We start from the raw sequence: 17,516 nt of genomic DNA on the forward strand, positions 1-17,516 counted from the left end.
GAGAGTGTGTTCACTGCACTGTATGAAGGTTTACCTGTCCATCCAGCTTGCCTTGATCTGGCTAAACCATTCAGCATTGTACCCCTATTTTGTGCCCATGCATTCTGTCTTGTTTTATTGGTCTGGTTCCCTCATGGCTGGGCATTAAACAGTAAACTGAGTAGCAAAGACATAACAGTATAAATATGCATTAACAAGATAAATATTATGCTTGTTTATTAGTGAGCATATTTTTAATAATTTTGCATTAATTAGTCAGAGTTTTGCATTTACACTGTAAAATATATGAGACAACATATTTTACAAGCAGTTGCAGGTTGTAACCTTTTGAACCCAATACCTGCGTTCTTAAAAAGGAGAAGTAAACCATGCTTCGCAAGGACATATTTTAGACCGTGTCTAACAGATTGAGGAGGCTAGTGTGTAAATATGGGTTGAAAAGTATAACATCATGCTCTTTTTAAATGTTTCAGATTTCTCAGGAAACAAAACAATATTTTTGATTAATGTCATAAGATTTCCAAAAGTATCAACTCAATAGTTGTAAGATTCCAGAAAGTAAGTATCATTTGTCTATAAAAACTACATGCTTAGTTGATGGGCTTACCTGATTTATTTGCTTTCAGAACTTGAGTGTAATGACCAGTGACTGAACTGATAATGCACAGTTGCCAGCTTGGTGTCTCATCTCATCTTATTCTTCTGTCTGTATTGTGGTTTACTACTTTATCTCAGTAGCAAGATAAGAACCTGAAACAGTTATCAACAAGATTCTGAGGGATACAAGAAGAGTGAAATGACCACCATTATTTGTATTTGGGGAAAAGAAAGAAAAAGATACAAAACAAATACGAAACTAAAAGAAACAAAACAAAACAAACGGGTGGCGCAGTGGTGCAGCGGTTAATGCTGTCGCCTCACAGCAAGAGGTTCTCTGGTTCAATTCTCAGCTGGGGTGCCTTCTGTGTGGAGTTTGCATGTTCTCCCTGCGTTCGCGTGGGTTTCCTCCCGGTACTCTGGTTTCCTCCCACATTCTAAAGACATGCTTCTGGAGCATTTCTCTCCGAGCCTCTGCTGAAAACAGGATCTGTGGAACCTAGTCAGACTTTCCCGGTCAACAAATGTTAAATAAATAAATACATCTGATAAGAGCACTAAGCTGTCCACAGCTGCTCAGTGAGATTCTATAATAAAAATAATAAGTGAAATGTTTCCTTTAAGGGCCTTAGCATACTTAAGATTAAATGAAAAAGAAAAAAAAGTTAAAGCTCGGGCATGTGTATCTGGATAAATGCTTTTGACAGCTATTAGATGATATAGTTAGTAAGCTCACAAAGCAAGTTAGTAAACTGCAAAAAATACAAAGAGCATATGCATCAACATCATTTAGACACAGATACCCTAGAAAAGGCAAGACAATTTACTGGAGACAAAACCAGATTACGATGCTTATTAGTCAGAATGATTCAAAAGCATAACCAAAGAAAATGCAGAGAGCTAGGAGATTCAGTCACATGGGATGGCAGCTGGCATTCATTACTGGATAATGAGTGTAAAGGGTGGGATTTGCCTGATACACCAATAGCAGAGGCACACGGTGGGATAACACTGGGTGTTAGTGTTAAAAATGAAACTGAATCACAAAGGTGGACAAAAATAATTACATATGAACAAATAGAACTTTCAATTCTGATCCAAACTTATAAGAACATGCCAGGAAAAATGGTTTTAACTGGGTTTCACTGGGTTTGGGACTAAATGGCTTTGCAAATGAATGGGGGGATATGCACAAATGAACTTACTTAATGTTCCCCCACACTTAAAACAGATTATTATCAATGCAGTAGACCAACATAACTGGACAGTTCAAAACAATTTGGTAAAAACTACAGACAAAATATTTTTTAAAAATTGTATACCCATGTGGGTCATAGCTGTAATAGTTCTGTTAGGCATAGATATTTTAAAAGTAGGGAACCCTAAAAACCATGGTAGGACCTTCAGTGCAACTCTGCTCTCTCAATGCAGTGAAAATTATAGTTCACTGTAAAACTAAATGTGAACTGGTTTATACCTCCCTACTCAAAACAATCGTGAACATTCAACAATATTAATTCCCTGGATGATACGCTGAAACATCAAAGATAATGCAAAAGCCATTGCAGGTGGGAAAAATGAACCTGTTCTAAGTTTGTTGAATGGTTCTGTGCAAGTGAAAAAGACTGATCAATCATGACAACCAACTGCGGATTATGGAAGACTAAATAATGTTACTCCACTGCTTGCAGTTGCTGTTCCAGATATCAATGCTACCATGGAAAAATTATCTTCATCTGCTAAACTATATCCTAGACTTGACAAATGCCTTTTTCACTACCCTAATAGCTGAGGAGAAAAAAGCTGAGTTTGCATTGGCAGATGATATGCTTTCCAAGTGTTGCTTAAAAGGTATTTACACAATCTCATATTGTGCCACTGACAAGAGACTTAAACTCTGTTTGGGCATTAAACTGTAATGCGAGTAGCAAAGATGTGCTTGTTAACCTATTGTGATATAATTATTAGTGAATGTGTTTTAAGAATCCTGTGTTAATTAATCAGAGTTTTGCATTTACTCTGTAAAATATATGAGACAAACATATTTTACAAACTACTTCAGGTTGTGACCTTTTGAACTGATTAATGCACCAGGGTTCAAGGTGCCAGCTTGAACCTGGTTTGATTTGATTAATTGATTAATTGAGTAATACAGAGACTGCCTTCACCAAGCAGATGCAGCTATATGTAGCTGAATGAGGGTCCCTCATATGGTCTGTTTTTTAAATTTCTCTAAATCTTTTGGGTCTCTAATACCATGATGGGAATATACCTCATTCCTAAGTGTAAGTATGATTAAGTTCATGAAATTAGTATTGTTTCAATCTTTGATATCAACCAAAAGTGTTCTTTGCAGCACCTGCAATGTGCCCAGTAATGACTACTTCTGCAACTTTGGTAACATATCTAAATACGATTGTAGATTCTTTTTTATAAGACCTGTTGCTCCTATTACTATTGGAACTCTCTGGGTATCTTTCTTCCATGTTGCTCTCATTTCTGCCTACATATCCTGATATTTTATGACTTTGTGTCTCTGTACGAAGACACTGTAGTCACAGTGTATAGCAATTTCAATGATCAATGCTACTTTTGTCTTCTTTTCATGGACCACTATATCTGGTTTTCTCCGATCTATATTTTGATCTGTTGGTAATGGGTGATCCCATGTGATGTAGACTTCATAATTTTCTCTGATGCTTTGTGTCTCACGTTTCCAGTGTGTTTTAGCTACTTCAATATTATAATGTTTTCACAATCCCCAGTGCAACAGTCTTGTCACATTGTTATGTCTTTCATTATACAGTCCTTCTGCCATTAGTATATCACAACCAGCAACAAGGTGTGCAATTGTTTCCAATTCAAGTTTTACAAAACCTACATTTGTCTGTTTCTCCCACATGTTCAATGGACTTTGTAAACCAACATGTATGTAGCCCACTATCTTGGGCCGCCAATATTAACCTTTCATATTTTGGTTTGAATTCACCTCTCCTTAACCATTCCTGCATTTGAACCTGATCAACATGAGGTTCTTCCAGGAGTTTTATATACTTGAAACTATATTTATTCATTTTCACATTTCTTGCCTTCTCATCTGATCCTTCACCTTATATTCTTTCTTTTGATTTTTGGCACATGCAGTTGCTGCCTGATTTTTATCTACTTCTGGTTTCATTTCCATTCCCTTTTGTCCCTGATATGCTTCTACTAGACTAAGCAGGAAAGTCATCTTAGATTTATTTTCCTCATGTTTCAAAACTTTCACTACATTTCATTCTTATGAGGTCAGCAGATATATGTGCAGTCCCACGATTGCAGATCTATACATGTAATCAGTTTCAAGGAGGCCATACCTCCTTCGGAAAGTGGAATATATAATCTTGGTGTACACTGATTTTTATAAATCATTTGATAAGCATGACACATCCTTCTTGTTTTCCTATATAATCTATCCAACACCTTTTGGGGCCAGTCAATCACTCCAAAACTGTAAGTTAGAACAGGAAGAGCAAATTTTTTTACAGCTTTGAATTTTGTTCCTAGATGTCAATGCTGTTTTCAGAATTAATTTAAGTCTTTTAAAATATGCCTTATTTTTATTCACATTTGTTCATGTTTTATTGTTGATTCTTCATCAGTTCCCAATATTTATAAACTTCTTCTTGCTCAAGTTCTTTTATATCACTTTCTTGTCCCAAACTGATGTTTTCTTGGTGCTGCAGCTTTCCTGCTTTAATGGTTGCTTTTGCACATTTATCAATACCAAATCACATTCTTATATTATCTGCAAAAGTTTTGACTACTTGCAGTTGTGCTTTCAGCTCCTCATCTGATGAGCTATACTTTTAAATCATCAACAAAGAGAAGATAAGAAGTCTTTAGACTTTGTTGTTTTCTAGGAACCAAATTATAGCCATAGCCTAATCTGTTAAGTAGACAGCTTAATGGGTTAAGGGAAAGACAGAATAGCGGTGACAGGGAGTCACCCTGGAATATCCCCCTTTGAGTTTTTATCCCTGAAATAATAATTTGCCCTTTATCATGGCTTAATTGCAAAGTGGTCTGCCACTATTTCATGGTCACTGTAATGTAATTGATAAGTGATAAGTTATCTTATACTTTTTTAAGCACTCTTTTATCCATGAATGTGGGATACTGTCAAATGCTTTTTTGTAGTCAATCCATGCCATATTTGGATTCTTCCCCTTTTTACAGTTTTCCACTGTGACTTTATTTACCAACAAATGATCCTTTCTTCCATATGACTTTCCTTTATTAACATTTTGTTCTATTGCCATGACTGAATTTTCTTCTAAATGACTATAAGCTCTGTAGGTATCAATTCCGGTGTATAGTTTGTCCATCGTTGGAAGGCAAGTTATTGGTCTATAATTTTAGGATAACTAGCAGGTTCATTCTTAAATAGGCCAAATACATGAATTACGCCAAAAAATAAAAATTTAATGCAAAGCTTTTGGACTAACCACCCTTCATCAGTACATAAAATCACATTTCCATCTTCATTTTTAAATAGGGAATAATTAAGATCACAATGCTGTTAGTTTAATACTGGTATTAATAAAAAGACAAAGAGAAAATATATAATATAAGTAATCATTTTATTTTTATATTTATATTTGTATAGTTTAAATACTTAATTGTATGTTTCTTATATAAATTTTAAGTAGTTTTTAGGTACTGTTGTTTTAAATATAATAGTTGTTGCTTAATGATATTAGGCTGGCTGTGACATGTGATCTTAATTATTCCCTATTTAAAAATGAAGATGGAAATGTGATTTTATGTACTGATGAAGGGTGGTTAGCCCGAAAGCTTTGCATTAAATTTTTATTTTTTGGCGTGATTCGTGTATTTGGACTTTGTATTTCTACGCAGCACTGTCTATTGGTTTTGATCATTCTTAAATAGGAACATTGTTTTTCTTGTTGTTAACCAGGATGATGTCTGCTCAGTGTGTGCATATAAATAGTTCTTATTCATGGCTAAATCTCCTTGCGCAAAAATGTTAATACTTTTTACCAGAAGTTAGGTACTGCATCTGGGCCTGGGGTTTTCCAGATAGAGGCTTTTTTAACTTTGTTTCAGTTTCTCTGGCTGTTACTTCATCCCATTTCATATCCTGTACTTTTGAACTTCTTATTCTTTCTTTTATTACTTATGTCCATTTAGCATCTTTGTTATGTTCCATAGGATCTTCATAAATACTTCTCCAAAATGTATCTATTTCTTCTTTTTTGGGTGGTCTTTCAATTCCTTTTACCTTGTTTCCCAGTTCTCTAAAAAATTTTTCAAGCCATCAATAAATTGTTTATTTTGTAGTTTTCCTTTATATTTACCTTCGTATCTTCTAAGTTTTTCTCCCTATGCTGAGATTTTTAATTTCTTATTTGTGATACTGCATAAATCCTGATTTGTTATAATACTGCACATTGCTTTTATCACATCTATCTTTCAGAGTATTTTTGTTGTTCTGTTTCCTCTTCTATGCTCTTCTAACAGTGACACTTCCTGTCTTAATTGCTGTATAGTTTGTTCTGTTCAATACTTCCATGATGGTAAAAAAAGACAAGAAGAAAAAACTGTTGCAAAACACAAAAATGCCAAGCAGGAACAGAAGGATGAACCACTCCACAGTAAATAAATGCACCTATTCAGGCCAAATTCAATAAAACCAATACTGGAGTTTATTGAAGAGAATAAAACAAATAATAATAACAGATCTGATGAAGTTCTGAAGTGGTCAGGACGAAAGCGTTTATCATTTGTTTTATTTGCTTCAATAAACTCCAGTATTGGTTTTATTGAATTTGGCCTGAATAGTTGCATTTATTTACTGTGGAGTGGTTCATCCTTCTGTTCCTGCTTGGCATATTTGTGTTTTACTTCCATGATGGTATTCGATTTCTCCCCTTCCTTTCCCTTACTACCCTGCGTTCTTGTGGTAGAATTTTATCTTTTATTCTGCAATATAGGTAAGCTGATGTCTTTTGTAAGTAACTTACTTTATGTTTTGTTAAAATTGTTTTTAATTAAACTACTTTTAGCTGCAGCTTGGTGTCTCATCTCATCTCATCTCATTCTTCCATCTATATTGTGGTTTTAGCACTTAATCTCAGTATCAAAATAAGTACCTAAAACAACCCCTTAATGTAATCCTATATAAACTCAAGGATATAAAGGCAAACAAAACCCTAATAACTTGGATCTGCAATTTTGCTAGATAGTCATACACAACAGGTAAGAATAGGAAGGCTCCTATCATTATGTGGCCCTTGTCAGCTGTACTCCTCAGTGCTCTGTCCTGCAAACACTTTTTTTGGATTCTTTTTGTCAGCCTTTTCAGTCACAAACTGGGCTAAAATAGCACTGCATACAGAGGCAACAAAATACTGAAGATGTTTGATAAAATGAAATGCATAGATTAAATCATTGAAGGCAAAAATTTAGCAGACAATGAAAAGATGAAGTTCAGTAATGGAATAAAACATGCAACAGAATTTAAATAGGAATAATTAAGGAACACAACTGAAAAAAAATTACTGAGATATAAAAATAAATTGCACAATAATCAATACTTTAATGCTTTTATCCCTTATTTAATGGACTTCATCAACATGACAATGGATCACAAAAACCTTCTTAGTATACTAACAATACATCATGTGATGAATGAATAAATGAGGTCGCCTGATATATAATATTTATTTTTTATGTAGTTTGTTAGTTTGTTATTAATGTATTTTGTTGTGTTATATTGTTTAACGAACATTGCTGTATATCGGCTGACCTAATTTGCTAATTGATCACATGATGCCTTTACCTGTTTGTCATGCTGTTTGCTCTTGTGTTAGTAGGTTTTGGCACTTGGAATATTGTGTTGCTGTTTTTGTGTTGATTTACTGAGATTTCCTTTAAGTATACATCAAACATATATTAGTATTAGATTAGTATTTATTTTGTATCTGATATCATTATCAAACATAAAAATATGTTAATGTTATTTTGTCTTTCTTAACATTAGCTTTTGAAATTCATCCTAAATTAGTCAACCACAGTCAAATACTCAGTGTGAATTATACAAAATAAGATGATTCTAGTCATGCTTTTAGATAAGACAAGTTATTATGTCAGAGTTAGAGGATATTTTCTGAATTGTTACTAAATTAATATTGTGCAGTTTTTGACATTTAGGGGAAGTAAGACGATTGCAGTAAATGATGACACCCCTCCATAGGCGGCCTTAGGCATAGACCAACTTGCCACTCTACCAGGGGTGCTTTTCCAATACTTATTTGTTTATTTTTTTTTTTTGTAGTAAAGAAATAGTTTCTTTAAAACATGTTGAATGAATACAGAAGAATCCAGGAAAAAATGAAGAGTAGAACAAACGAACTGTGAGAAAAAAGGAAGAAAGAAGTAACCTGGATGGTGTAGGTAGACCAGGATGGGGGCACCTGCTGGTGTGGGGGGGGGGACTGTGGAGCCTTTTGCCTAGGGCACTAGTTGACTAAATGTTGGCCCTGCACTCTTGGGTTAAACACTGGAACAACTAACATAAGAAAAGAACAGACACAGACAGTTCAGCAGAAACATTAGTGCAGATATTGCAGTCTCTGTGAATGTCACGCAGGATAAAAAAATGTCTTTATTTTAGTTTCTCTGGTTTCTAGCCCATGTGGAAAACTGAAAATGGGTATGTTTGCATTATGCTCATATCTACTATAGTTAATATTTGACTACTTGACATATTTCATACTTATTTATTCTTGTGCCTTCGTGTTATGCTTTAATTTTTTTCTATCTTTTCTCTTCTTCATAACTGGATTACTCCTTAAAAGAGCCACTTATAATCAGCACACAACCTCATTAGTAAATTTTTCTGGACATGAGTTCATCCTAAGCCATGCACTTATTTTTGTGGCTTCCTTATTGCACACCAGACATACAATTAAGAGCCATACCTTATGAATAATGTCAAATGTCTAATATTATTGTTTCAAAGTTAAATTTTAGGCTTGATATACAATTTTCTGTTTGGATCTTGTTATACTTTTCTGACAAAATGTGACAACCAGAGAAATGCAAAATTACCTGGCCAGGATTACCACAGACATGCCCTCTATTTTTTTTTCATTACAGATTAAAGGCTGAGCTGAAAGATGATGCACTATGGGGAAATAATTGCAGATGCACTGAAATAATGCAGCTGCTTGGCATCTGGTCTTGTTAATCTTTCTATTCAACAGTTACTGAATATGTTTTTATGAAAAGATGCATAAATTCCTTGATTTTTGTGAACAAGCTCAGGGCCTATTACCAGTCAAGGAAAGTGATGCTTCAGATAGCATTTTGGGGCATATGTGTCTCCATGTAGTCACCTAGTTACTTCTTGAAGGTATGAATTGAAGACCTGACTTTAACTAAGAGGTTGGTTGGTTGATTGCATTTTTGTGGCAGTCTTTGACATTAAAAGATCTTACCTTTTTATTCCTCTTTATAACCTTATTGGTTAATCCTTTTCATTGGACCACCTGTAAATATTGTACATATTGTTATAGTTATTAACTATTTTCTTTTATTTTGAATTGTAATTTAAAATTTACTGTATCATAATTTGTCTACAAACAAAAAAAATAAAAATTATTTAGCAAAAAAAAAAAAAAGATCTTACCTTTCACATTACAGTTCACATTTGTTTTTATTGAGGCCATGTGTTCTCAAATGATTAAGTCACCACCGAATATTCTATTTATTTATCCTTTGTTGACCAGGTTAGTCCTAAAACAAACACCACACCATGAAAAAAAGAAAAGAAAAACACTTCAGGAGCCACGACTTTGGATACCCACAATTTACTGATGTTTCCTAGTACCTCGGCTTAAAACGCCTTGGATAGCAGTTCATTTATACACATTTCAGTTACATCATAATTGCTGTTGATTGCCAATCATTAAATTACTAATCATTAAATACCCACCAAATAACCAAAGCACTCAGAAAAACACAGTGACTAAAACATTAACCCCTGTATTACTGAAACTACTTATAAACACATGAAAGCAGAACTATACAAATACTTATTTGAATAATCTATTGAATATTCTTTAAGCTTTAAGTTAATTGAATAAATAAATAAATAAGCATTCCCCTATACATTTATATTTAAATTTATACACTCGCCATACCCAAATCCAAAAAATGTATACATAGCGTAAAAAACTTTTTGTACACAATACAAAAAAATTACACATTTAAATCTAGTTCTAAATTCAAGCCCTTTGGCCATAATGTTTGAAAATTAATTATATATTTAGATTCCATCTTTAATAATATTCTCACTATATCAGTACTTGCAAACTATGTGGTTTTGCCAATACACTAAAAATCAAACTGTCAGAAGAGCCTTTATGTATCATATGAAAATGGTGAGCCACAGGACTTTCTAATCTACCATTCCTGATGTCACCCAGATGTTCCAATATTCTCTTTTTTAACCACCCTCTTTGTTTGACCACATGCAAGGTTCACAATTACATCCTATACTGTATACAACACCACATGTATTGCAACTGAAATAGTCATATGACTTGTACCTTTTCCCATTTATCATACTACCCGAAAGATTAGTCCTAATAAACTAGTTACATTTTTTCAGAGGAGACCCAAGGTGGTGTTTATACTACTACAGGACATTTGCTGTACAATCTTTTACATCCACCTGAGGTACCACCAGCTCAGGGAGATGGGACCTCGGCTTAACATTGCATCTCTAGGATGACATACTCAGGGGTGCAGCACCCACCTTATGCTAACTGCACTGTCAGCAAGGGTGGGAGGCTGGCATAATGGTTAAGGTATTTACCTTATAGGCACAAGGTGCGGGGTTTGATTTTCACATGGGGTAACTGCCTAGGCTTAAACTGGCTGAAAAGGGCAGTTAGCTTAGAACTAACCTATGACCTGATATGGGAACAGAACCCACAGCCTTCTGTGCCACCTGTTGTGCCACTGACATTGCAAGTCACTTCAAATATCAAGGGAGTTCTTCAATGTTCTGTATGTCAGACATACTTCTCTGCGAAAAAGGTGAAAAGTTACAATAAAAAAGATAAAGCTCCTGTAAACTTTGGCTATAAGGCAAGCCTTGAACCTCTTTGATACTGTTTGTGAGGAATATTTGCACTTTTTCATACTGCACCAGATGGTTTATGAGTAGATAGCAGAACAGGGTGGCATATTCTATAGTTGGTCTACCAGTAGGTGAATACAGGGGTCAATTACCTCCCTAGCATGGCTGTCAACCCACAAATAGGGTTGGTTGTTCATATCAAGTGACAGGTCATTATCTACTAGGACTTCAAGGACTTTTTTTTTTCTTATTTTGTCAAATTTTAAGTTTTGCCCTTCAACAGTGTATAAATCTAGTGGAGGCTTTCAAATGTCAGGCTGTTCAATTTTTGACACAGAGGTAAGGAAATTTCTGCTGGATCATTTGAGGGTAATGTTAAGTGACATTTGAAGGGAGGTGTTATCAGCTGGGGTGAAGACAAACCTTCCACATCTCAAGTTATCTACATATTCAGTGAGGAAGATAGTGGAGTCAGAGATCGCTCACCTAATTAACAAACTAATCAAAGTAATAAAAAAAAAAAGGCAGCAGATAATTTTTAGAACTTCTAATTTTGTAGCTTCGGTAATGAAAAAAGTGGTTTAGTTATATGTGGAGAGATGAACTGTTTTATGATTTTGCTGTATGGGATAATTTGCAGTTGTACAAATGCATTTTGCAGTGCAGCTGCATATGAGCTGATGAGTTTACATCTGACATTTAAATGTATAATTAGTTCTGTGAAACTCATAACTTTGTGGGAGCAGACATTTTCTTGGAAAGGCTTCTCATGTTCTACTGTAGATGATAAAACTAGTGATATTCTCAGTCCACATATTTACCTGTATCTCTAAAAACTGGGGTCACCTGCAAGTCTATTTGTGTGATTTTTCTCTGACAGCCTGGAGTATAAGTGCCACGTTATGAATCTAGCTTGGTATGTTTATTATTTTTGACAAGCTCTCCTTTCTGGGCTATAACAGGTTTAATATAATTGTCTGCATCTTTTATGATATACAGGACATGCACACTCCCCCAGCACAGATATCTGAGGTCAGCACAGGTCACATACACCGTGTTGCTCCTGAGCTTACACATTCTAAATAGAGTTTGCCCCTGACATTGGATAAATATTCAGCTACCTTACATAAATAAACCACAAATGCAGACTAAGCAAACCTAGTTGCATGTATTAAAATAATGAGCTTTGTTGATAGTATAGCAGCAGGAACAATTAAAATTGTGTTACATGAGGCACATCAGCAATCTAACACAAAATACTTTCTTTGCTTTGAGTACCTCCAGAAAACTTAACACGCTGATATTTTCTTTATCAGTATATATTGTCTATCATGGACATTCTAAAGAAAAAATGTTTTGTAATGTCTTGGTTATGAACATTATAGTGAAATTCACTTCTATCAGACATTTCCGAATCCTTTTTTAATTTTGCATTCTAAATTTTACATTTAGTTTAACCAGCTGGGTTAAATATATAGTTTCCCAGGAAGAACATTTCTGATTCCAATTACATCACTTTCAGGATTGTTTTGTGAATAGGTTCATAGATTCATAGGTAGGTACTAGGCTATCGGCCCAAGGGCCTACGTAAGCCTAGCCAACAAGGTTCTCTGGCTTATTCCACCCAAGAAAGTTATTTTCCTGTGCCACTGTCAAGCAGAGACACAGAAGTGATCTCCGGGGTGTATTTCCTATTTCCCATCCACTCATCAAGATTTTTCTTGAAGAGTGCTAATGAAGAACTTTGCTTGACATAGATGGGTAGCCTGTTCCAGAACATGGGAAGTCTCTGGGACAGGAATCTATCCCTCTAGCATGTCCTGTTTATTGTGGTGACAAGGTTTAGGTCCCTAGAGCGTGTAGCACAGAGGGATTGGGATTTCTTTAGGTGCAGCATGTCCAACAGCTCTGGGTTTGACATAGCTTTATATGTTAGGCAGAGATCACCTCAGAGTAGGCGATATGCTATGGAGTAAAGCTGGAGTTTTTTGAGGTGGTCAGTGTAGGGCATTTGTTTGAGGACAGTAATCCTCTTTGTGAGGTACTTCTGTGGCCTTTCCAGCTGCTGCAGATGTCTTATGAGGTACATTCCAAAAGGGGCATTGCACTTTATAATGGGTCTAATGAGTGCCGAGTAGAGCAGCAACAATGACCTCTTTTTTCCTGGATGGGAACCCTTTTGTGATGAGGTGTGCCACATAGAAGGATTTTCTGACTACTGTGGCGATGTGATTATCAAAGGAGAGACTACTGTCCACCTGGGTCCCAAGGTCTCTTATCACACATTCGGCATTAAGTAGACTGCCGTTTATGTGGTAGTTCATGGGTGCAGAGTTTTTACCAAAGGGGATGACACTTCACTTTTGGCATTGAGCTTGAGGCCATGGCTCTGACACTAGGCATCTGTCTCAGTGAGGCCCTTCTGTAGGATGTCCACATCATTTGGGGACTTGACTATGGCTCCTAGTTTGCACTCATCTGTGAACTTCGTTAGCCAGAGTCCTTCTGTGTTAGCCTGTACTTCAGAGAAGTAGATACCAAACAGGAGAGGTCCCAGGACGGAACCCTGTGGTACTCCACTTGTCACTGCTTTGAGGTCAGATTTGGAGTCTACAACTTTTACAGTGTGGGTTCTGTCAGTGAGCCAGTTGGCAACCCATCTTGTGACATAGGGATTTATACCTAGTTTAGTGAGTTTAGCTATAATTCCAGAATGGGGGATGGTGTTGAAAGCCTTGGCGAGGTCAAGATAGGCTGTGTAAACCACCTTACCCTCATCTACAGCTTTGGTGACTGCCTCAAAGAAGTTGATCAGATTCAGGAGGCATGATCTGCCTTTCACAAACCTGAACTGGGTGGGATCCAGAGTTTGGAGGTTACCAATGTCTTTGTTTATGAGTTCCATGATGATACGTTCCATGGACTTGCACACCAGGCTCATCAGACTAATAGGTCGATAGTTCCTGGGATCAGTGGTGGCTTCCCCTTTGTGAAGTGGGATAACTGTTGCTGTGCACCATTCAGTGGGCACAAAGCCTGATGTGAGGCTATTATTGAACATGGTGCTTAAGTGGGGAGCCAGTTTGTTCTGAAGTTTGTGTAAAACGCAGCCTGGGATGTTGTTCGGTCCCATGGATGCTGTGTTTTTGGCTTTAGAGAGTGCAGCTTTTACCTGCATAGTTGTGATTACAGGGACTCTGCATTCTTCCTGTATAGATATGGGCCCTTTAGGGGTGTGGGGGGGGTAAAGTTAGCACGGAACCCATCTGCCAGGATGTTGGCAATATCAGTTGGTTCTGTAATTTGCGTGCTGTTGTGCTGTAACTCAAAGCAGATCTGGGTGTTGCCATTGAGATTCTTGACATAGCTATAGAATGCTTTGTGGTTGTCCTTAGAATTAGTGGTGATTTTGTTTTTGTAGCTAGCTTTGGAGGATCTTATAAGGGATCTCAGCTTCTTACTGAGGCTGACCAGGGAGCTCCTCCACTCATGGGATTTTACTCTCTTTTGCAACAGTTTCTTCCTTCTGTTCTACAGTTTGTTTATGGCAGGGGACCACCAGATTGGCTTCCTTTTTTTGGAGGATAGTGTCTTGGTTCTGTTTGGGATAGCATGATCCATGCACTCATGTAAGTGCATATAGAGTGCATTTGTGTAGGATTTAGCAGTTGTAACTGTATTGTCCATCTGCATGGGTGTCATGAAGTTCACCACTTCTGTCTTAATAAGCATGAAGTTGGCTTTGGAGAATTTTTTTACCGTTGTTTCCTTAATGTGGGGAGGGGGCAGGATGTGGATATCAACTCTGAATAGTTTATGGTCAGATCAGACCAACGAGGAGTTGACTTCAGTTGTGGAACACCGGTCACTCATGTTGGTAATGACTAGGTCTAGGATATTGTTGCACCTGGTCGGGGTGTGGATAAGTTGATCCAGGGCATTGGAGTTTATGAATTCCAGAAAGCATTGAGCTAAGGAGTTGGTACATGAGTAGTTTTCCCAGTTAATGGTGGGGTAGTTGAAGTCACCCATTATTAGGGTGTTTTGTTGAACCCTAATATTTTCCAGTACATCAAGAAAAGAGGAGTGGGAATCCTGGGGCATGGTGGGGGATCTGTAGCAAGCTACAATTTGGATTGCAGTTTTGCCCAGAGTTAGTTGCACTTGGATAACCTCAGATGCATTATGCTGAGCAACTAGCCTGGAGGTCTGGATATCCTTAATGAATATGGACACACCTCCACCTTTGGTGTTTCGGTCTGGGTTACATGGCCGAAAAGTGTGGTATGAGTTATAGCCTGGTAGTGCAGGGAGCCTTGAACTAGGTCTCAGTCACTGCACAGATGTCGATGTTCTCCATTTTAAGGAGTGCCTCGACTGAGTGCATTTTGAGATTTAGACTTCTAGCATTGAGTAGCATTACCCTCAGTTTTTGTTTGCCTGTTCCTGTTACGGTGGTGAATTTTTTTATTTGAACCTTGCCTAAAGAAGGCACTATAGGGGCAGCAAGAGCCTTAGCCAGTATCTGGAATCCCAGCGGCGACAGGTGCAGGCCATCTGTGGCAAAGCATCGTGGTCTGTCAACCATGTCATCCCAAGCAGACAGATACTGGATCCCCTTAGAATGACACTAGAAGCTTAGCCAATTGTTGAAGTCAATGATTTTGTCCTTGTACTGTGGTATCATTCTGGGTGATGGCAGAATGCTACTCAGGGCTAGGGTCATACCTGCCTGGGCTACAAGATCAGAGAGCTCTTCCATGTCTCTTTTCGTGTAGTCCAGGGAGGTACATCTCAGGTCACTCACACTAACATGGACATTGACAGAGTCATATTTGTACTTGTTGTGGAGTGACCTGAGTCCATGGGTTATGTGGCGGATCCTGGCACCTGACAGGCAGCTGACAGTAACCTTCTCTTTGTTTAGCCTGGTGAGTGGGACATCAGTGTGCCTGACTATAGAGTCACTTATGACTAGTGTGTTGGGTACGTTGTTTTGCCTTATTGTCTGTGGTTGAGTGGCACACTGAGTCTATGGGCTATGTGTCATTTGGTTTGTGTTTGGGGATGGAGGTTGCTTGCATTTCTGCTTTGGAGGTCTCTGTCACTTAGACAGATTATTATTGAGAGCCTCCGCAAATGTTTTTGTGCTACTATGGGTGGATTTTAGTGGTGTAGATTTAGTGAGACTATGTGATGAGTGTAGTGTGGTGCAAATGTTTACTTTCTCCTCATGACTGTCAAGTTTAGTCTTGATTGGAGAGAGCTTTACCTCCAGTTTGGCTAGATAAGTGCATCTCTCACAGGTTGTAGTGTTGGGTGGTAGGAGGAGACGGTTGTCTGTGTACATGCAATTTCTACATTGCCTCAAGATGCCCAGATTCATCAGCTAGAGAGGAGAGAATACTGGGAGCTGACCCTTGGACATGCCTGAATAAAAAAACATTTTCCTCTAGATAAGTGAGGAAAGTGAGTACAAGAGCTGTTTTTCTCTAAGCAAGTGAGAAAAGTAAGTACAAAAACTGTTTTCCTCTAGGTAATGAGGAAGGTTGAGTGCTGTAGTAATTAGTAGTTTATTTAGTGCTTACAAGTTAACAAGTGCTGAGCATAAATAAGCAAATTTAAGTGCTAAAACTAAGAATCTGTATCTGCACTTTGACGAGTTACAGCACAGAAACAAGTGCAAATGCAATCTTTCAAATCAGAAAGTTGAGAGATATGGAAGAGATTGCCCAAACAGCCAATAACTACAATTTCTGGGGCAGTACCACTCCTTATCTGGTAGACAAGTTACCTAGTGCTTACCCCTCCCACTGATAAGCTAGAAGGCTTCCCTCCAACACAGAAAGGCTTGGGGGGCTCAGAAGCCTATATACAGTCCTGGATACAACAAATCTGTATCTGGAACACTAGTTACAGGAAAGGTAGGAAACAGGCTTACATTTTTTTTGCATAAAAGTAGCAAAAACAGTAGTAAAAACAATTCACATGCAGTGCAAGCTAGCACACTTGCGTATGTAGCAATATTAGACCAAACACAGTTTAAAAAATGCAATTTAATTAAAAAGGACTAAAAGCAAGTGCAGAAAGAGTTTATTTGGTAGAATGTGGTAAAGAGATGGGACTGGGGGAGTGTCCCAGATCAAATCTACAGTAGGGCAGGCAACTGCAAAAGCCACCAAATTTAAATTACAAGTCAAAAATAGGGAGGGTGGTGGGTGGGACAAAACAGTTTCAACAGAGATGTAAGCAACAGCTAACAGTACACACTCTAAAACCAAAAAAAATATACTCAGCTCTGTAAATTTGCAGATAGATTGGAAAGCAGTCTCTCAGAACACAGGTTCCGGCAATTAAATGCAGGCTATTGCTAACAGGTCTAATTTTATGCAAGTGATCCTTGAGTTAGATAACACACAAGCTGTAAATAACAGTTATACCAACTGGAGACACAGCAGAAAATAGGGGTGGGGTGGGGAAAACAGTTTCAACAGAGATCTAAGCAACAACTAACAGTACAAACTCTAAGACCAAAACATATATACTCAGCTCTGTATATTTGCAGATATAATTTAGAGCAGTCTCACAGAAGAGGGACACAACAGTTTCAACAGAGATCTAAGCAACAATTAAACACTATAACCAAAAAAATATACTCAGCTCTGTATATTTGCAGATAGACTGGAAGGCAGTCTCTCAGAACACAGGTTCCAGCAATTAAAATGAATGGATGCCTGTCTATCCAGGATTGTTGTGTGAATGGGTG

The 17,516-nt window shown here is 37.3% G+C and overlaps 1 protein-coding gene across 1 annotated transcript in view; it reads left to right on the plus strand.

Annotated features, from left to right (window-relative positions):
- The window catches only part of ROR1 (receptor tyrosine kinase like orphan receptor 1), a 1,703,739-nt gene that overhangs the window by 916,767 nt on the left and 769,456 nt on the right, over window positions 1-17,516 (plus strand). The window lies entirely within an intron of this gene.

Source organism: Protopterus annectens, chromosome 10.part0, assembly GCF_019279795.1.
Source record: "Protopterus annectens isolate FY-2018-M chromosome 10.part0, PAN1.0, whole genome shotgun sequence".
NCBI classification, from domain to species: domain Eukaryota; kingdom Metazoa; phylum Chordata; order Ceratodontiformes; family Protopteridae; genus Protopterus; species Protopterus annectens.